Source organism: Aquila chrysaetos, chromosome 9 (genome assembly GCF_900496995.4).
Source record: "Aquila chrysaetos chrysaetos chromosome 9, bAquChr1.4, whole genome shotgun sequence".
Classification (NCBI taxonomy): domain Eukaryota; kingdom Metazoa; phylum Chordata; class Aves; order Accipitriformes; family Accipitridae; genus Aquila; species Aquila chrysaetos.
Genome location: NC_044012.1, coordinates 9,566,859 through 9,590,138, shown reverse-complemented (window position 1 = coordinate 9,590,138; position 23,280 = coordinate 9,566,859). Strand labels below are relative to the sequence as shown.

Here is a 23,280-nt window from a genome sequence, read left to right as displayed (position 1 = left end):
TGCCCTCTTGCTTGTGCCACTTGATGTGCCTTTCCTCTGCACAGATTGTCCCACATTGCCAAAGCATATAAGGTAAATGAGCAAGCTTCCCAAATAAGATTTGCTATAGTCATATTTAGACAACATCACCATGAAACAGAGGCAATCAATCACCACTCACTGTCAGAAGAAAATTCACATTTTACGTTAATAATAACAAATTCCTGAAGTTAAATACCTACAACAGTGGATGGTGAATCAATAAAACTTCTGGCATATTGCAAAATTCTGCAACCTAAGACACCCGGAAATGGCTATCCAGCTCTATTAAGTGACTCAATAAAATTCCAGTTGCCTTGCCATGTGCTGCCTTATTCTATGCTTTTCAGTATTAATTTTCTTGTGTGAAATGTCTAATTATCCTTCAGTATAATCTATGCTATTCTTTTGGCTCATTCAGCAGCTTGTTAAGTGGAGTGATCTTTTGTGAGAAACTTCTGAATTATTGTCTTAAGTGGCTTACATGCAAAAAAGAAAAAAAAAAGCCTGATTTTCAAGTCTTCCCAGTGGAATTCATCTATTTCTATTAATCAAAGAATTCATAATTTTGTTGACATTTACACATATTTTTTCAGTGTGATTACGGGATAGTATTTAATGAACAAACTGTATTTGATTAGAAAATCATCACCGTCATCTCCTGATCATGAAATACATCAGGCAGAATTATGGCATGGGAAGACAGTGCTGATTGAGGACCTATATTAAAACTGTGTAGCACGTTTGCAGACTTTTCTGTTAATGGATCTGAAAAAGAAAATCTACCATTCTCTATTAAGGTATCCTTAGGTAAATATCACTGCAAGATTTTATTATGAGGTGTGTTATAGAATCATAGAATAGTTTGGGTTGGAAGGGACCTCCAAACATCATCTAGTCACCCCCCTGCAACGAGCAGTGACATCTTCAACTAGATCAGGTTGCTCAGGGTATCACCTTTGATCACAGCATGTGAATAGGTATTGGTACATGTGGATGTGATTAATTACTTCAAAGAAAATACTTAAAAATTAAAACAAATCCAATCTATTCCAACTTAAACCACTGGAGCAACAGATAAAGAAGAACTGACAGATCAGAAACACTATTAATACTTACGCACGATTCATTTTTCTTTGGCATGCCAAAACACCTTGGAGTAAATTGTTGTTTTAAATACTTATATATTCTGAAATTCAAAGTAACTTGTCAATGAAACATGAAATTTGTCAGTACTCTTAATATCTCTATGCTCAAAAAAAGCATAAATAAATAAATACACCTTCTTGATGTTAAATGTTTATCAGTCTTGCGTTTTTTTGAGAGAGAATGATTTGATGGTACATTAGTACTGAAAGGTGGAAAAATAATCAGAATCTAAGTAAAAATGCTTAATTCATGAGACAATACACAAAACAGTTTTAGTAATGAATAGAAATTCAATGTCTTATCATATTATCACTGTGAATCACTGTCTTTCTCAGCTGGATCCACGAAATATTTAAAAGAGATAACACAAAAAATAATTCATGAGTTTGTACTTTTTATGAAGGTATAAGAATGTAGCTGTGCTTTCAAACTGTCTGCCATTTTTGGGGGGGTGTAACTAATATGAATACTTTCCAAATGCTGCTAGTTTTCAATCCAATACCCTATTGTTCATTTTAAAAAATAATACTGAGCTGCACTGGGGACAACTTGTATATACATCCCTTTGTTTAGCTTGTATGTGAACACATTTGTATTTCATTTATTAAACAAGTAAACCCCCCAAATGTATCCAGCTGCTGCCTAAATTTTATTAGAGGACTTTCTGTGTGTGGACAATCACTGCTTGATGTATTTGACAAAACTGAATAGGAACTCAACTGTTACTGTGAAAGAATAAACTACGTAGCACTGAGAAGCTTTCATAGTGTTCTTTGCACTAAACTTACTGCTGTAAAATCAATTTACAGGGCACAATTTTGGCCATGGAGGAACTCTAAATGAGACATAAAATTTATTATTGAAGTAAGATGCAAAGTGTGATTTCCTTTCTCAAATACTATCTTGACATATCAGAGAAGTGGCATCTACGTACAAGTAGTCATATCTCCAAAACAGCAGAAGTAATCTTTAAAATAACATAACAAATTTTACCAGCAAGGCTAAGTTCTACACTCAGAAAAGCACAAAATCCTACTACTTCTGCTCATGTGAATTGTTTTCGGGTGGGAGGACTCAAGCTAATTAAATAAGCTGATTATGACCACAAAGACGGCATTACTGCCACGAAAGCTCCATTTCAATATGCTTAATAGTCAAAAACAGTGCTACCATAATATAACATGCGTATATGAGAAGTGGGATATGTATATGAATGTGACATGTCTAGGGAGTTTCAGATGACCTGCGTGTGCCCACGGATGGCCTGCTCACTCTCATACTGCTCTTTCCATTCAGGCAACCCCATATTTCATCCCCATGCAGGTTTGTTTATTTTTTTAACAACTTCCAAACAGTGATGCCTAATACATCAGCACTGTAGTTGTGAAATACCATGAGGTTATAAAACAGAAAGACTGCGAGAGTTTGCTTTCAAAAGTTGCAATTACACAGACTATGTTTGATTCTTAATGGAAACAAACGTTGAAAAATGCATACCTTCATTAAAAGACAATTGTAAGCTTAGCATGCTGTATACAACTATTTAGAAACAGCAGATATCTCTATATTGACAGAACAGCAGAAGATTTTAGATGACTCTCTGCAAATAAAAGTAAGTGTTAAAAGTGCATAAGACTTTCCCACTATGCAATCTGGACAAAAATAGCTTTTCCTTTGAGTTATATACTTACTAGAATGGAATTGCAAGTAGAGATTGCTGGAATGGGGAGGCAATATTTCACCACTGTTTTAACAGCACAGCTTTGCCTTCTGTAAACAAAGACCTAAGGTCTCCCTACTCAATTATGCTATACAATATTTGCTAAACATCTGCAAACCTTATAGAAAGAAACCCCTAAATTTGAGACTGATACAGTTAAATGAGTAACACAAAAACTGATGAGTGCAGATCATTATTGTACATCAACTCCAGAACGATAAATTCCTATTACCATAAATAAAACATAAATAAGTGGTAAATTGCCTAAAAGACTTTAAGAAAGCATTTGGTAGGGTGGTGTGGGTATTCTGGTTTTTCCTACAGTACTTGAAGCAAGAGTATTTTTTCATTCAGATGTCGAAAGCTGAGGCCCACACTCTGATTTGAGTTTGGGTGCTGAAATGGAAAAATGCTGGATAGTCACACTGCTGTAATTGATACCACGGGCAGAGTAGAGCAGATGGTGGGCAACTATTGTCTTCATGGTGCCTCCACCAGTGCTTACAATCAGTTTCTACAAAATGGGTAAATCTCTTCTAACTAGCTCCCCTTCCTCAAACTAGATTCACAGCAAGGGCACCTGTTAGTATCTACTTTCAAATGCACCTTATTTCTTATTTTTTGTAGGGTTGCTTGAAGGTAATTTAAATTGCCTCTTACCCACAGGCTCTTAAATGTAATCAATATCTACTAACACCATGGACTATTAATCAAAGATAGGTGACATATTCTTATTTGACCTTTATGAGCAAACCCTCTTAGTGATGACACTTTACTGCTTAACGTCACCGTTTTGGTCCAACATTATTCGTCTTTGGAGAAACTACAAGCCCATGGAAATCAATGGCACAAAGGACAGAATTTCATCCTTGAAGTATGGATTCAAGATTATGCAATACAAGGCTGAAACACCTGCAGGTTTATAAGCAGTGACACTACATTTGTGTTTTAACCCCCCCAAGTACATTAACATCCGAGCAGCTATTTCTGATCATCCATTTTTGACTGACCCTTATGCCTATGTCTCCCATAGTCAACTTGTTTCTTGTAAAATAGAATAAACTAGTCTCACTGAACAAAGAGCCTAAATGACTTCAGTGTATTTCCTACAGACTCTCATGACATTTATACCCTTTCCACACTATTTTCACCAACAGAAAGTAAAAATATGTAGACATCCAAGAGCAGAATTTGTCGACGTTTTACTGTCTTTACATATGAAAAAATTGACTGTGCCTTTTATAAACACAAGAACAAAACTGCAAAGTGTCTAATTCTACAACTGAAGTAGAAGAACGTCTTTGAAGAAACAACATTTATCTAACTTAAAAATGATACAATTTCAAGCCAGAAGTATCTTGTAGATTTAGGGCCCAATTATTTCTGAAACAGTGTGCATTTGAGCAGTTGGGGCACACTGCTCTGCAAAGATATAGATTAAAGAAGAAATGTTTTCTTCCCCATGTATAAAAGCCATAATAGCTAGTCTTTTACTTTACTTGATGATTTAAGTAGAACTTATACAAGCCATTAAGCCAATATACACTGGTTGACAGAGCTCCTTTGTTTTATTTGTTATGATATAACAAGTCTAAACAACCTCTTACAGCTAAAGATACATTACCTTGAATTATACTTAACAGTTTAGTATAATGCAATACATTATATCTTACCCTATATTATGGGCAATGTTTATATTCCAATAAAGTCAGTTCTTTAATTTTCATAGTGTTACAAGGTATTAGCTGCTGAACTGCAATACTTCTGCTCTTTGCTGCTCTTGAAGCAGACAGGAATATGCCAGTGCAGGGTAAGCATTTTTTCACCTGAAGTGCATGAATGAAATCTGAGCATCAGATTACCACTTGGCTATGTTCTTCTGGAGGCTTGTGAACTGAAAAAGAATCAAATAAGCAAATTCATGAAAGAATCATACATACTGTTTACAATGAATATTGCCTAAATCATGCAAATCCACAACCACATTATACCTGATTTTACAATGATTCATACACTGTGCAAGCTTGCTAAGGTACAAATTTAATATACTTCACTTGCAGAGTATAACTGGAATCACTCTTCCTGTGCATCAGTTTAACTCAAACATATTTCATAACTTCTCAGTTCTTTAAGAATTTTTTACCTCATTGGGAGCTTTTCTGCTTACAAACAGTTAATTCCACCCACTTCATGTCTTCATTGGAAGAGCAAAAAAGTCAATAGTGCTGTATTTGTACCACAACAGAGCAATTAATAGTCGTGTGATAATGACATAGCCCGTTGTGTACTCAAAGCCCTTTGCAAAGCATGCAACACCTGATGGATGTTAGCAGTAAACACTATGACTAGGAATATTCTGCATTGCAACAGATGGGAGAGAAAAGGTAAAGCTGAGGAAATTCAAATCTCCATTGATTCCTTGCAGACATCTGCAAGAGTGCTGTGGCAAGGAGAGACGAGTGGTCTACTGAATCTGCACTGGGTCCAGTTCACTCTACTTAGGGATTACATTTGCAGCAGTTATTTATTTGTTACTACCTTGGAGACTGCGTGACAGACTGCATCAAACACACTGGTGCACAGCTCAAATACTCATCATTTGGCCAAGATGCAATTTATTAAAACATATCAATTAAATTACCTGATGGCCAATATGATGTGAATTTTACGACAGTATCTCATATTATGCTATGAGTTCTCTTTATTTCCACACTGAAAAATCTCAAGGTAATCACAGGAAGAAACAGGAACCATATAAACAAATATTATCTTTTATAACTGCAAATAGATTGCATCCCTAAAGCTGAATTACTGTGCATCTTATTCTGGATTATTTTGTACAATTACTTCGTTGATTACCAGTGTGATAATGCTGAGATGAGTTTTCAACCTTTCAAAATTAGACCTTTATACACAAATATGTTTTGGAGAATAGTAAATGATTTAATAGTCCATACCTAATAGTAGCAGTAAAAATTGTGGCAGTCCTATAATTGAGCTAATGGAGAATCTGATGGAAAGACAAGATAACAAAGGAGAAATGATGCAGGAAAAATTGCTTCACTTTGAGTCCAAATGGTAAAAGTAGCTTGAGAAGCCTAGGATTTCATGTGCAGTTAGTTTCAAAAATGAAAGATTCGAATATAATAAAAAGACATTATGTAACACATGGCTAAAAAGAAATGAAAAAAGACGGGAATATTCCACCTATACTGTCATTCTTTAAAATTACTGCTATCAGGAGGCTTTCACAATTTTGGAAAACTTGCTTGAGAAGTTGTTCTTCTCCACATAAGAAAAGTGTCTTAAAGGGCATGACATTCTTCAGCTAGTGAGAGTAATTTGAAAGGTTATTGAGCATGCAAAAAATATAAAATAAAAAGATGCCTGATTAGAGATGACAAATTGGATGCTGGATAGCAGTAATGAAAGTTACTGTAGACAATATTCAGCAGAATAAAATGTCTGCTGTATGTTTTTCATATTAAAATGTAAAAACTTCTCCTTTCATAACTTCTCTTAAAATTTCCATTTTTTTAATCACTTTATCTTTTTTATACAGTGGCTCAAAGTTTCATGGCATTGGAGGTCAAATCTTTCATTTTATAAATAATGCCATTATTCTGAAGAGACATTAAAAAAGCAGATATACCACAGATTAGCCAATACATAGGCTGGTTTTGGATATTGCTTCATTGTACTTCCGCTGAACAGTCTGAAGTCAGTTTTTGCTACCGCCAAACCTTTCAGAGGTTTGACTTCAATTTGCAATCCATATAATTGTTGCTGAAAAAAATAATCATCTGTGTGCTTGCTTGGAGGAGCAGAGGACAATGAAGGGAATGAGAGGCATTTGCCAGAGACGGTGTCAATATTAATCGTTTGTAGTCAAACCATTCATCTACATCCTCAATAACATCAGCTTCCCCTAAATAAAAGGAATAAAATTTTGTGCACCTGTGAAATGAGGCTTGTATTTGAGCTACAGTTTTCTGTACCACTCCCTGAGCATACAGATTAGCTGCTGTTCTGATCCCACCGCTGTAAGAGGACTGCAGCACTACCCTCTCCCCAGGTAACCATGGACTACTTAGCTATGCATTTGCTGCCATAGTAACTCTGACTGGGACCTCTGTAATTAAATCTGTTGTTCCTCAAACTCCTTCAACATGCACATGCCCTGTTGACTGGACACCTTTACAGAGAGATGCTCTGCTCTTGCCGGTTTAGACAGGTAGCATAGGCTTCAATTCTCCGCATATGTTGCCCCAGTTCCAGGAACAATGTGCGGTTATTACTATGTGGAATGACAGCAAAAAGCGCTTTCAGGTTAATACTCTTCTAACCTTATATAACAAGAATTAACGTAACGGTGCAAGTGGTTCTGTGGACTTCAGGTCTCATATGGCATAAAAATGTCAGAAACGACTTCCTCTGCAGCAAAAGTTATGCAATAATCTTACTCTGTCACCTGCTTCAGCTTGGCGAACATGCTGTGTTTTTTGGGAACTGCTCTGGGTACTCACCTACAGGCAGCAGACGTCACCCTTTGTGCAGTTTCACATGTGGTTAGAAATGCCGTGTGGGGTTCCTTTCATTGCAGCATGGCTGTCATATTCCAGTGGGTGACTTGTCACTGAGGGTGACAAAATAATGGAGTGTGAACACATTACCATCTGATGTGACTTCAGCTTTGAAGAACGGGATCGTTTTGATAACAGCAGGTAGAAGTAAGAAATTACCCATAAAACACTGCTATTTGCTGCTACCTGAAGGTTGAAGTACTGTGTGCGATGGGTATTAGTTTGCCAGAAGCACCCCTAGTTAAACACCACAGAAATTATTGGACTACATTCAAAACCACACTGAGGATCTAAACAAGTGAAAACATTCCAAAAAACCTTCCACCCACATATATCAATTCAAATGTTTGACTTTTCTCCAGATATTTATTTAAACAGCCGTGAAAAGGAAAAATACACAACTCCACTCTAATACCACTCAAAATAAATGCACTGCCTGAATTTTAAAAGTAAAGAACTCATTGTGCCTTTAAGTTAATCCTATCGAATAGCTATGCTCTTTAGCTAATACACCAGGATGCATCACACTGAAGAGTCATTTTATGGACACTCATTATCACTGAGGTGAAATTTTGCCAGACAAAGAAGCCAAGATTATAATATTGACTATTTTTTGCGAATGAATTCAAGCGAAGACTTGCACACATAAGCTTCACGTGTTGCTGCATGTTCTAACTGTGCTAGCTCATGTACAAGATGATATGTTTATTCTGCTATTCATGGACCAAAAATATTACTGAAGTGCTGGGTGGAGTGACACCGCTCATTATCTCACGCAGTTTTAGTAGAATGGGAGCAAAATAATGAAAAGCAAGTAGATAAAAATTACACAGCATGTAAAGAAAAAAAAAAAAGCAGGTATTTTAGTCTCTTTTCCTTTACTGTAACCCCCCTCTAATGAAATCACTGATGTATGGTACACTGGGCACAACAAGGAGCACTTCAGTCCGTCTTGACCACAGCTGCGGGGATCTGGCACCTAGGTGTTGGTATCTGCTGGATAAGCAGTCACATATCTTTTGTAGAGATTAGACTCAGCTGCTTCACAGTGAAGTGTTTTCATGCCCACTGGCACAAATGACCAAAATAAATCCTTTTCCAAAGAGCATCACTGACAGCAGCAGAGGCAACACTGGCATGTGCATCCCCCAAATGAAGCAATAAGAAAGTTTGCTTTCCCTATAGGAATCAGAGGCAGCTTGTTTGGACTGGAGCTGCACGAGCAATAGAAACACAATATCTGCTAATACAGCAAGTGAGTGATCCCCAGAGCTCTGGGTGCAGAGGAGAGGCTTAGGAGAGAAAGACTTCTTAAAATTCTTTGTTGCAATTGCTCTCTTCACCAAATCATGTCAAACTGTACTAAAATATTGCCTTCATTCAGGTACATTATATGACAAGATGCTCATTAGAAATGAAGTACTTAGGCAATTTTGAAAATTTCAGTATAAAACTTCCTAGAGCTGCAGTGATCACAATAGCCATTTCTGCTTGCATTGTTCAAGCATTTTGAGAGATATGGGGCATCCTTTAAAGCAGTTAAGAATTTTGGGATGTCTTTTACTGACTTACAGGTAATGCTTAAGCATCTGAAAAGCACCCTGATCCCACCAAAAGTGTTTCAAAGTCCTGCTACCAACGATGGACAGGGAAACAACACTAATACTGTTAAAAGGATTTCATTACATCTGCAGGTTGCTTGCTAAACCTTATCAAGCAAATAAACCTGGGTAAAAGTCTCTTTAATCTAGAATAGGACTGTATGGGGTTTATATATAAAATTTTTATTATTTCAAAATGTATCAACAAAATGGATAACATTTTGCATGTTAGCACCATATAGGTATATAGTATAAAATGCCTTTTTGTCTTTTTTGTTTACTTATGCAGAATTCAAAAGAACATGAATGCCCCACAGTCTTACTTTGATTTAATACCTTGAAACAAGGGAACTGGCCAATAGCATTCAATAAGTTAAATGGCCGTGAGTCACCAAGGTATATCAGTTGGAGATTTTCTGGTCTAGCATACACAATTCAATGAAAAAACCCCCAACATACCAGTTAAAGAGGTGTGGGGTTTTTTTCCCCAGCTAAATTAAATACCTTTAAAATTCAGATTTTGCTCAGTTTAGTTTGTGGATTATTTTTTTTTCTATATACTCAGATAACAAATAGAATGCCCAGGAATAATATTTAGAGTTTATAACTTTTCATGAAAAAGATAGCTAATCACTATGACCAGCATTCAGTAGTCAAAGTCTGACACCCAAATCCATGAGAGTTTATTGTGATTAACATTTCAGTGTACAGACCACTCACACTGGTGGCCTGAATATGGATCTGACTACAAAAGTCAGTGACACATCTGAAGTTTTGAAAAGGTACTTGTGTTTTCTCTGAACTGGAAACCCACTCTGAAAATACTGGCATCATACTGTGAAGCCATTTATAAACACTATTTCAACAGCTGCAAAATACTGAGCTTAATTTTACCAGCATTGTGACCAGTAGAAAACATGCAAGGGGCATCCTGAACACTACAAGCAATTAAAGCAGCTAGTTTTGCATAATATCGTGATGGTTTTTAAAATACATTTTTAAAATACTAAGAAGGAAGAGCTCATAAATGTGTTCATTCTTCTAACTTGAAAAAAAAATGCCTTGAAAAAAAATTTATTAATAATTGCTTATAATTAACCTGCAGAAAGATAAGCTAAAATCTTTGAGCAAAATAATAAGTAGTTAAACAAAGCAAGCATTTATTCTATGTGTTACTGCCATAGAGGATAAACTTACAAACTTTAATTCAGCTTCTATGCTGGCTGTATTTCAAATCCAGTTAATTCGGGTAAACAACATCATTGTCCACTTTCGTTTAGGTTTTTGACATCTTTGTCTTCTCCTTCAGAAATAAATATTACATAATCACAAAAATTAAGTTTGTTTTTACTGTTTGTTAGTATTTGCCCCCATGGGAGACTGTAGTCTAAGACTCTGTTTATCTTTTTGTGTTCACCTGAATTACTGTGACTCACTGTTTTCCAATAAAAATTGTTGGACCGTCCATGGTACCATGATAATACATCCACAATTTCTCATGAAGGTGTCAGAAGGACAAGTTTCCACTAGAAATGAAAGAGCCTGCAGGGAAATAAAAGGGAATAGAACTGAATTTTACACTAAGTCATTCTTGCTTTATCTGGTTTTCCCCTTCATATTCAGAGGTGCCCACACAACCTTACCATTAGATTGATCTCTGTCCTATGTCGTATGTTTAAAATCTTTAGAATTCTGATACAGAATTACTGCACAGATGCTGGGCTGTGGTGAAGGTTAATAAAAAAAAAAGAAAACACTGCCTGAAAACAGATGTTTGGGTTTTGAAGCACAAATATAGCTGACAGTCAGCAGATAAGCCCAGATTTCACCAAGTCTAAGGGATAAGAGACAAACATTCCTCCTTTAATCTGATTTGGTTTACTCACTAGTATTCAGATAAGATAAAAGCATAAAAGATCAAGGTCCTATCTTGTGAACGATTAATCAGTGGCTTTTTATTTTCTTCTACAATACTTGGAGCATCTGTGTATCCAATAGAAGGCAAATCCCATCTATAATAGGGATTCTAGGATTTACTACCAATTGCTTGTTTAAAAAAATAAGGTGGTTGGCAACAGTTATGTATAGAGTTGAGCTTTAATGACTTTTCATGAAAATCATACCAACTAATTAAAACCCGCTAGTATATATACTCATCTCCAAAGTTTTGAAGATGACATGGCTAATAGACACAAATAGGCTACAACTATCAAGCTGAAGTCTTGTTTCAAGTAAACACTACGTTACCAGGATGAAAAATAACGTGAAAAAGTGAATAATTACCAATTAAAATTATAATTAATAAACATTGTGCCAATGTTCTTATCAGTCCCCTCCACAGAGAACATTTTTGCCACTAGCTAGAGCAAAAAAGCAATTAACAGCAATTACGGGATATGCAAGTGAACATCTTATGATGTCAATACTAACAAGTTTTCAAGATCATCACACTGACCTTAAAAATAAGTAAAGAGACATTATACACCATCCACAACTCAAAAAACTCTGTCCAAATGAAATGAGATTTGGGCAACATACTGGAAAACCACCTCACTGAAGGGACATAAGCAATGGTTTGCTCACGGTGTGCAGGATGACCGAAACAAAAGTGAGTTTCTAAAATACTCGTAATGTGACTACATTAAACTAGGTTTCAGCTAATGAGGGAGGAGGAACTGATTTCTCTCTTGCTCACTTTCAAGTAGCACCTTCACAGACTTATTTTTAATTTTCAACAATTATCATATAATTTGCAAAATTATTATACAGAAAACTACATGACATGAAATTCATAATTTGTGACATTGATAAATATAAAGACTATTAGCTAGCTGTCTATGTGCTAAATGAACGCTTAGGAATTGTATTTTTACACTTTCAGCGAAGTGCAAAAATTAGAGGACACTGAAGTAAGCAGAAGTGGGATCAAGTGCTATGTTATCAGTGTTATTATACAGTTTGCCATTACTACAAAAAAACCAAGGAAATAAGGATAATGAATCATTCACGGTAGTATATGAATGTAACACCAATACCACCATTGCATGCATAGGTACATACTATAGAAAAATTACTGTAAGAGTGAACATTCTTCAAACTCTACAGATTGTAAGAAATTGATAAAAGAGAATACCGCAGTATTTTCAGTATTCTCTATACTACAGTGGTGTTTTATGGAAAGCAAACAGCAGGATTTTATGGGTGGTCAATGTAACTATTTCTTATTGGTACATTCCATAAGCTACAAGAAAAATAAGGAAGCTCAGAAGTTCAGTCAAAGGCGAATTTGGTCAGTTTATTCCAACAATTACAGTTTCCCAACCTTTGTGCCATCTGTGCATACTACACAGGAAAACTAATGAAGTGGCTGCTGGATTGGAGGGGGTTTTAGCTGGTGGGGATCCCCTCCTAGAGAAGGCTGCTGGGCAGATGCAGCGTTTGCTTTTCTTTGGGTTGTGGTGCCGACTTCTTTCTTGCGAGAGTCTATAGAAAGACACACGGTGAAATCATAATTTATTTTGCTAAAAAACTGAGACGCAAACCCACTGACATTGGTATAGAGCAGATAACAGTCAACCACAACTCTACAGTGAATAACTGCAGTGTTTTTGAATGGAGTGAGGTCCTGATTTTCTCAAGTATCCGTTCACCAGCTTTTCTTCCCCAGACCTGTTTCCAAGGAGGTAACAAGTATGAAATCACTGTCTAACCTAAAATCGTAATAATCATTCCCTGCCTGAGGTGTGACCCCAAACCAGCTATAACATCTAGTTGGTGTTGAGTGAACCGCTAAGCCTGAGTCAGTAGCTGCCTCTCAGCAGGTTTGGCAGCACAAAGGGGGTGCAAAAGCTGGAGTATCCACCCTCATCTATGCTCTGCTCTGCCTGAGCTCACCAACCTAAAAGCCCAAAGTTAGGCTTCTACATGAGTATTTTGCCACTTCACTGATGCCGTGGTCTGTTTTGTATCCACTTTATTTAGGTGCCTTTTGCCAGCATTTCTTGCCTCTATCAAGAACAGATTACTGACAGACAAGGTCGGTCTCTTCTATCAAACTCCAAATACCAAAGAAAGCAATCTTCTAGAAACCTCAGGGTTTCAGAAGCCCCCAAAGGCTTTTTATCCACTTACCTTCCTATAGAAAATGGAAAGGGAAATGTATAGATAATGTTCAGTCCATTAAAAAAAAAAAAAAAAAAAAAAAGTAGGGACAAAACCAGCAAAATAGCTGATCTAACAAAAACAGGAGGATGCTAACAGCTCCCCTAATACTGCTCTACTTCAAACAGAGCTGCTGCCAGCATAGCCCTCAGGCAACCCCAACAATATATGTAGTTGTTTAGCTTGGCCATTTCTCTGGCTAACCTGCTTGTAATTAGGCACTGTTTGTGGATATCGCATTTCCACGCCACTGGCCTTTTTTCTCCCTTCAGTTTTTCTTTGATATGTTCCATATGATTTAATGAGCCAACACCTTCTTCTTTTAAAAACAAATTAGGTGTTAGAAATTAATCACCCACAGCAGGCCTCACAGTTGTCAATACTTTCACAAGAAGTCCTCAGTTCTTACAAACAGGGATATGAAATCCAGCAAGAACTTTCAGGATGTGCAGTTCTCTCCTATATGCTAGTGGGAATTTTGTTCTCATTTGTAGTCCTTTAAAGAAGTCTCATGACACAGTTATTGAGAATAAGCAGGAGTGCGTGGTTGAGCATCCTCACGCACACTCTCCGGTGAGCCCCTGCGATGGGGACCCTGCAGGGCTGCTGGAGCCCGACTGGGACGAGGGGTCCCAGGGAAGGGCTGCCCAGCACTGGCACCCTCGGGGTCCGGAGAGCCGCCTGCTCCCAGCATGGCAGGGAGGGTCGACCCAAGCAACAGCATCGACAGAACGCCAGCTAGAAGGCGTGCGGCCACCGACCCAGCGAACACACGCCCCAACAGAGAATGAAGACTACAAGTCAAAAATAGGGACTTTGCTAGGAACTACTCATCCCTACCTCCAATGCAGGAGATTCAGGGTATAGGTGCACTGCTGCACAGGTCTGTTTGCCTGCAGTGATGGTCACAGGTTGGAGCTGAAGAACGGCTATCATGTCCACACAGCCTATATTTCAGATTCTTTCCAAATGGCCAATATTTCTGATCAGAAATTGTAGCCCTCATCGTAGCCCTCCTCCTAAGCAAAATTCAGAGTTGTGTCTTAAAGCAGGTTTTATTTCTAGAAGTATCTCCATCCCATTTGCTGGCTACCCAGAAAAGGATCTCAAAAGCCATGTCCCTGGCTAACACTGGAGGACAACTGATATGTTTCATAAAGTCACACTCATCCAACAGGTGTTTTGAGGCTAGATCGACAAAAGAGAGATCTGCAATCTCTCTTATATATAGTTATATTTGATCTACTACTCATGAACTATTAAACAGTGAGAATGGAGTACATAATACTTCTAATGATAACAGTAGTTTCAGAATGAAAATACATGTAGTAAAACTACACTGCTTCAAATTAGTAAACCTAAATATTCACTTTACATAACTTGTTATTTAATATACTGTGCCCAAGGAAAATACTCTGTTTGGAGTTATGCTCATGTATCGTCAGAAGGAATAGCTAATACATATCATTCACATACTGACAATGTATCTAAACCTGTAATTTGTAAACCTAGGAAAACTCAGTATAGATTTCACCAATCTCAGGTAGGTATATACATGATCCACAGAGACTTTTTAAAACTGAATTAATCACACACCTTAATGGAAATTACAAACAGAATGAAATACAAGCCACATATTCATATAGAAGATATTGCATTAAAGTTCTAATTCAAAGAATTGGGGAAAAAAAAATCTAAATTAAATCTGACAAATCATTCTTTCCTTATTTGGATTTTCCACATTAATTTTGAATTTTCATGTCTCTGTTTTTAGAAGAAGCTTAATGGGGCATATTACCTAAATGTAGCTTTTGATGTTTCATTTCCTTCAAAATGTGATTCATCAAAAAGTGCACAAATGTATTTATTTTTCCTATAGTATTTTAAGAACAAGCTCTTGAACTGAGTATTTCCCACTAAAATAGTGAGAATAAAATAAAAATATTGTTAATTTTAGAACCAAAATTAAAAAAAAAAATTGCTTAAACTATGTCTTAATATTGGTGTTGTGCATACGGTGAGTGGCATAAGGACATTTTAGAGAAAATGGGTTAAAAAATCACAAACGTAACATTCTAGACAGCCAAGGCCAAAACTGTCTTGGCAAGTGTTTAGATTTATGCAAGCTATGACAGACAGTCAGGTTAGCCAGATTGAGCATGAAGTATTACATAAAACACATCTACACTAGAAATTAACTGCAAACGTATAATCAAGAGTGTTCTGGGTTTGCTTTTATTTGTGGTTTCACATCCAGGTGCAAACTTTCATTGTATATTAATACATTGAGTGATAACATTATTTATTTTAATTTCCACCTTGAACCTTACATGAGACAAACCATACTGGAAACTAAAGTCACCTTCAAGTTCACAAAAAAATTAATAAACCTTCACTTAACTGTCTAAGTTAGTCCTAGTTTAAAGTTTCCTATTGTAATCCCTGTCTGACACTAATCTAAATATTTTAATTACTTGCTCTGTTAATAGCAGCTTACAGGCTCAGAGCAGTGGACTATACACTCCAGTATGCAATGCTGTTACTTCCTAAATTAGAAAGCAATCCTCTGATCTGCATGAAATTAAATTTACTTTTAATGAAATTTTAACCAAAATCTTTCATTAGGGATCTCATACACTGAATGCTTTAACTTCCTTTTTTCTAGCTTTTCCAGCATACTCACATCTATCTTTGTCTCATAGAAAAAACATGGTTGCTAAACTGCACATTATCTGCCTGTGTCACCCGAGATGTTGGATATCTTCTTTCTACCTTATCAAAGTCAAAATTACAGTTCTTTCCTCAGCAATCTTCATAAATCTGCACCTTGCTACTTATGTTTTCTGCCTCTTCTAATTTCAAAATGAGATCTGCTCCCAGCTTCAGCTCCTCTCATTTATTTTTTCCTTTGTATAACTCTTGGTACACCGAGTCAGCTGTATGAAATTGGTTAATTTCTGTTCCTCTGTGTTTCTCTCCAATACAGCCAATATAAAAACATTGAAATATAGGTGATATTTTATTCTGCTCCTCTCCTTTTATTTCTAGACTGCAAACATCAGGATTTATGGGATGTTGCCAAACACATTTTAGGTGCTACTGTAAAACAAAATGATTCATTGATTCAGCAAACACTTACAGCAAAATGACTTTTCATAGTGTTTTCAAATGGCTGTCTCTCCATCAGGGTGAACACATACTAAGAAAAGCATTGAAAAACCGTACAAAATATCATATATTGTGTGTACGCGTGCATACACACGGACATTTCATACTTAGAAAAGCACAGACAATTGGATATCCTCATATGACAGGCTACTGAGGAATGCTGCTGTATGACATTATAGGATAACAGTCTCTGATTCACATTTCTCTAAGATAGGAATCAGCAGGCCATCTAAAGCATTTTCAGGGAGATGTATTCCTAGCTCAACAGGATTGCTGGTGATGAAGCAACGTCGTGATGTAGATAGAATTGATTTACCTATTAATAACTGAGCTACCTGACATATCTTTGTGATGATCAGCTTTAATGTATGAAAATACACAGACTGTGGAAGCAAAATACGAAGCAGAGAGCGTAATGACTTGTGGTTTAAAACTTAGCCTCTTGTTTCTTCAGCAGTGTTTGATACACAGTTTGTGTTCATGTTAACTTCACTTAGGTTAGCTAATAAATGACTTTCATTATTGCCACCACGATCCAATGCTACGCAGAGTAAAACAGGACCCGCGGCAAGGGGAGATGACAGAGACAGCGAGGAAGATGGGAATGCAAGTCAAAGGCCATACTTCCAGAGCACAGGAAAAGCTTTTGTGTGCTCAAGTGCAATGGTGTGCAATCATTTAATATAAGGCTAAACAGTTGCTAATATTTGCTAAACTATTACCCTTTTTTTCACACAGTGGCCCATCCCCTAGATGAGGTGACCAATCCTGTAATAGAACAGCAAACCAGAATTTCTCAGACCAGTTAACTTGCTGAATTTGTCGATCCACTTTTCCTGCAATAGCCAGCAGCTGAATCTCTGTTTTTGCTAAAGCTGGCTTCAGCCTTCTTCACAGTGCAGGAGTGGGGCCACGTGAGCCAGCCTGCAGCCAGCCCCGGAGCAGTGCAGGATGAGCGCTGGAGCAGCCGAGCAGGGAGCTGGAAGCCGCTGCTGCTCCATGCCTCTCGACGAGCACAGCAGGTTACGCTTGGTCCTATTTCCTGACATTCCCTCCCTTTCAGTGAAGCAGACTCCAACACCATGGAAACATTTAAAACACACAGGAGTCTTATTTTGTGCTGCAAAGAGTGTAATAAATGATAGACTGACTATTTTCAAGACTTTCAGAGGAGACTGGCTGAACTTAGAGTGAAAACACCTCAACTCCCAAACCTGGTGTACATGTGCAGGAATATAAACTACATTAAAATGCCTAACTCCAAGCTCATTCTTTCATAATTCAACTGCACAGTCATAGAGCTGCTAATAAGTAGTTTAACGGTCATAAAAAAAATGGCTATTAACATTGCAGTCATAGATGTTATTAAAGTAATAAATATTCCACTTACAATGCTTATGTCTCACCAAAGTTTAACAGTGTTTCAAAGATCAGATGTCTCAGTCTTCAGTCGGCTGTTACAGCGTAAAAGGATTTTTGGTTCTGTTTCTTCTCTGAGCAGAAACTTTGTTGTTGTAGGAGTCTGATACAGTGATGAAGGAAAACAGATCGCAGATGCTGCCTGCAAAACTGTACCTGCAAGTAAAGAGCTTTCACTTCCTTTTCTTTGGGAAGTTGTTCTTCTGTTGTCCAACTCAGGGACTCTGAAAGCAAAACTGAAAAAGAAGAGCACACAAGTTTCAGCTGTACATTGAGTGAAATTTTGCCTTCCCAAATCTATCATGGACTTTAGAACCACAGGGCAACCACGAGCATAACAATATTTTTCCAATTATGAACACAAGCCACTGCTATCTTTTCACACGTATGTATATGCATACAGTAACAGAGCATTAGAGTACCCAGGACGTGTGAGACTTGGACTGAGCTCCTTCTCGGGGGGACTGAAACTCAAGTGTTGCAACACACAGATACAAACACGTACAAAAAAAGCCTTGGAAAAGGAACCTAAATGCATAATTAGAAGGTAAGTACTAATGCCCTGGCAATGGTGCCAAAGGGATGCCAGTGTAAAGGTGCGAGAGGAGAAGGAGCCATAGCCCCTCTCACGCCTTTAAAGAAAGTGACAGTTGTCAATGCTTTCAGTGAAGAGCTCTGTTTTACAGGACAAAGTTAGGTTGGAATGACTAGGGCTTTTTTACGTTCACTTTTGCTTACAGTATGAGATAGTCATAGCCTGTCCAGACGTCTCAAGTATGTAATGCTCTTGCTATGCAAAAGCACAACTGCACCTATCCAGGAAATCTTACCAAAAAAAAAAAGGAATATTGCCAGCATGTGAAGATTGAACCAATTTTAAAAGTATCCAGGACTGAGATGGCTACATTCCTATTCAGTCATTTCTGGATCTGATTTTAATATCTACACAATAGCAGAAATAGTATAATTTATGGAACACACCATTAAAGATGGGGAAAATGATGTGTGACAAACACCCAAAGCCTGATCATTTAATCTGATGCAATGTATTTCAGCAACTAAATGCAAGTCGCTCAGCCATTGTGTGTATTTCAGCCACATTAGAAGACTGTGGAGTTCACTGCTTCTAATTTTTAAAGTAGATTACAGCTGCCACATCGTCAAGACCTTACAATTATATCTGAACAATAAATTGTATTATTAATAGGATGGTTATGGCCTGTGAGTATTAAATATTGTTGTTTGTGATTTGCACTTAAAGAGGTATTTTAATCAAGTTTACCATTCTCAAAAAGTCTGTTTTGCATTTAAATAAGCATCCTTAAAAATTGATCTGTTTTGCTCAATTATACAATGCCTCATTCTGAAGCCTAGGAGTAATTTATTATACAGACCCTGTGAGCAAGGAAGATGTATTGCATTGTACTTAATCTTATAAAATTTCTGCTGATTTTTGATGACAATGTCTGTTTATCATAATTATTATGAATTGTCTGGGTTAATAAAACTTGAAAAACTATGTGGGAATGAAACCAGTATGGAATGTTAAACTTACTATTTATGTAAGGCTATCTGACACCAGCTGTCCTTCGTGGGTCTATGAAGTAATTTATTTCAGTACTGTCTCTTGTACCACTGTTGTTAAGAAGTTCAAATGTCCAATTTTTAGGAATGTATAATTTGTATTGTGAACTCTCACAGATGACAATATTTTAAAATGTATTATAATATTGCAAATTAGGTGTATTTTTTCTGTCATACTTGACAGAAAAATTTGTTTTCATTAAAAATGACCTAGTCTTCATTTGCATTATGCTGTAACGTTAATAAAATAGCTTCTTTGTCTTAGTGCTCACCTGTAGATAACTTGTTTATAGTGCAAAGGAATTGCTTTTTTCATTTAGAGTCAGAATTAGCTTCTACACTGTAAGAAGTATTTATAAGAATTTTCCATACTGGTTCCATACTATATCATCTTTTTTAAGAGGCGCTTCCTACTGAAAGTGCGTTCAGTAGGAAATTATTTCTAAAACTAACAAGCAAAAAAACCTTTAAAGACGTAAATCTTGATTTAATATACCAGAAGATGCAAAATACAAATGACTGTTTTTATTTGGAAAGAATTTAAAGCACTCACTTTTTAAGATTACGACTTTTGTAATCTGAAATAAAAGCCCATGTTTGCCACATTCTTTGACACAGAACCATATTGATTTGCCTTAGAATTAAATCTGTAGGCAGTGAGCAAGTTTTCAATCCAAAGCCAGGTCAATGACACTCCAAAGTAACAAGAATGCCCACAAAACTATTGCACAGTAATGAAATGTGGACAAAATACACTTCAAATATTCCAGCAGAAACAATAAAGACACATGAAATTCCCAATTAAAAATGGGAACAAAAAGGTTCAAAGAAGGTTGAAAAAACTATTCGATGAGCAGTGTATATTTTCTCTTTGAATACCGATAGTATTCCTGACGAGGCTAAAGTCCTGCTTCTATCATTAGTAAGGCTAAAAGGTTTGGGATCCCCTCTTTTTGGCTCTGGCTCTGATTATTTTGTGACCATTCTCACATCATTCTTCAGTTCTACATTTATCAATAATAGCACCGGCCATCTTCAGAGATATGGTATGAGCATTAATTTCCAGGGTAAGGCACATGAGCTTTCTGATAATAGGCACAGTGGAAATGCAACACAGTATTTCAGCTACAAGAACGGCTTTGGAGTTAAAGAAGTGAGGAGAGAAGAACAATGTTAAGTAATTTCATACTAAAGTCAATAAACTATATAATGACAAGAGTTAGTGTTGTTCTATTTCACGGTTCAATATAATCTAAGCTTTTGTTGCTTAAAGGAGGACTTTATTGATGTTTACAGATAGACTTTATGGCTTATTTGTCACCATGAGAGCCTAGATGTGTCCGTCTCAGTTTCTGCTCAGGACCATACACAGTCTATTTTCATACCAAGGAGAAGAAAAAAAATATAGTCTAAAACTCCTGTATCAAAGCAACTTTAACTTGTTAAGATAATTGTCTCGCAATGATTGATCTAGTCATGTCAAGATAATAAGGTTTTTATGGTCCTGAGGAGGACTTAATCTAATTTTTGGAAGGATTTGGATCTCACTGTTGCTGCTTTATCACTTTTAATCTCAACACTTTTATTTGAATTTGCTCTGCAAAATTCAATATACTTCTAGTTGACAGCTGAAGACATAGAATAGTCTTTTTACACTAAGTTTTCCTGTGTTGCAACTGTGTTTTAAATCTTGTTATCATTACTCTGAACAAATCCAATTATGGAGTTATTTTGCTACTTTAGACAGAGAATACTCAGTATAATTCCACCAACACAACAAAAGTACCTCTTAAAGAAAAAGTAGTAGCCTGATTTTGAACAGAAGGCGGCTGCTAATGGTGTCTTTAATTATTTGGTAGAGGATCATTCATGATTTAAAGAAAAGATATCTAAGACTGTGTTATTCTTCAATAGAATCTACTTATAGTTTTATTGGTTCAGTTTTCTAACTATATGAGGGTAAAATGAAGTCTGTACTAAAAAAAAAAAAGTTTAGCATTGTCTTCCACAAGTCTCAGTTTTAATAATAAAACTTTTTTTTTAACTTCCTAAGGCAAAATGGACAATTAACACAAATCTGGTTAATAGGCAACTCATAAACTTTTATTTGTTTACACTAATCACAGTGCTTTTGTTGCGGAATTATTTAGGATCCTTAAAGAATCTGTAAAAGTGTGACTTAACAGAGTTTGACGGCAAGGTTCACTCTACTACTTACTACATAAGAGAAACATACAAAGGAAAATCGAGTTAGAATTGGTTTAGAATGATTTGCACAGAGATTGGAGATGCAAAAAGGTAAGGGAGACCATGCCGTTGAGTCACGAGGTTCAGAATGGACCCCCTTGCTTTCTAAACTCCTGATGGAGCCTAGGGGCAGCTACATCCAGTCTTAGTCTCGGACCTGGTCAATGGTTTATATCTAAGAGATTCAAAGGGTAAGGAGAACCTCCTGTTGAGTCATAAGGTTCAGAATGGACCCCCTGTCTTTCTAAACTTCTCAGAGAGGAGTCTAGGTGTGGCTGGATCCAGACTTAGCCTCAGACTTCTTCAATGGTCTATGTCTAAAAGATTACATACGCACAATCAATCCTTTATATCATTTAACTAAGATTTCAAAGTTTAGCATGCTATTAATCACTTGCCGATACATCCAGGCATCTGGTGTTATTTCACTCTGAAGTTCAAGCCCTCGGTTTCCCGAAACATACTCACAGGCATCGAACCTTATAAAAATAAATAATTTAATAGAGTGGTACAGCAGCAGAGTCAGCTCCAGCTGGGTGCCTCTGGGGAGGGACTGTCAGAAGGAGGGGGGGAAGGAGGAGGGGAAGGAGAAGGGGAAAGAGAAGGAGAAGGAGAACAAGAGGAAGGAGAGGAAGAAGAGGAAGGAGAGAAAGGCAGTAAGGAAGGACCTGAACAAAGAAATCCCTGGACAATTATACCCTTACAGACTATTCACCTGCCCCTCACGCACTCTTCACACTCTCTTCGCTCGTCTTCCACATGCCCTTTGGTCCAATAGTGGTTCTGGACTGACACCTGCTGACTCCTTATTGGATTCCTTCACTGTCTCCAGACAGGCTGTTCATTATGTTGTCGAGTTGCAGATGCTGTTGATGGTCATAGCCTTGAAGCCTCCTTCTTTTCTGATTTATGCTGGTTCTGGAGGCCCCTGTTTTGACTAAGTAGGTACACATTCAGTACAAGTTCAGCAAATCTAAGTGAAAATTTACAGCTTGTGGCCTTAGACTTCAGCATATCTAGCTACTCATGCTAAGTAAGTAAAGCTAAGCAAACAGCATACTAAATCACACAACATTTAATTCTAAGTGATTCATTCTATTTAAAACTTAATATTTATGCTAAATTACTATCTCTTAATATTGAGAGGTGTCCCTGGTCGAAGGTAGAATTGCCTGGTGTGCAGTCCAGTTGCCGTCCACGGAGAACTCAAATTGGGCTCATCCAACGATCTGTCATTGGTAAATATCTAGTTGCTTTGAGAGACTTGAGAGGTGTTCCAGCTCAGGGGGAGATCACCGCCATGCAGCCACGCTGCCTAGCAGGGAGAGCTCAAAGAAGGCTCACTTAGGCTGTCATATTTATGGGATAAAGTGGTTGGCTCGTAGTCAAATTGCATACAATGGAAGATGTATGCATGAGACTCCTTGTACCCACAACTTTCACTGTGTTGCTCTGCTCCTTTGTTGATTTCCTAGAGGAGTTCTTAGCCTAGCTATGGCTCAGGCCACTACCTCCTTTGGAGCCTGTACCAAACTGCTGCTGGTTTGGTTAACAGGGGATCGACTACGTCCGTCACAGCTTTAGGCACCAAAATATACCGTGTAGGAAAAAAAATGTGCCACACAGTTGA

General features: G+C 37.1%; 1 long non-coding RNA gene across 3 annotated transcripts; it reads right to left on the bottom strand.

Annotated features, from left to right (window-relative positions):
* Window positions 1–3,654: 3,654 nt before the first annotated feature.
* On the bottom strand, window positions 3,655–23,280 carry LOC115346416. 3 transcript variants are annotated; one of them, XR_003925136.1, is made up of 7 exons: window positions 23,162–23,280; window positions 22,355–22,587; window positions 17,791–18,055; window positions 10,489–10,613; window positions 10,269–10,374; window positions 7,414–7,523; window positions 3,655–4,781 (listed from the first exon to the last, which is right to left on the bottom strand). It is a non-coding gene; the product is annotated as an uncharacterized LOC115346416 (long non-coding RNA). The 3 variants fall into 3 exon arrangements; XR_003925134.1 differs by having other exon boundaries at window positions 22,366–22,587; XR_003925137.1 differs by having other exon boundaries at window positions 17,807–18,055; window positions 22,366–22,587.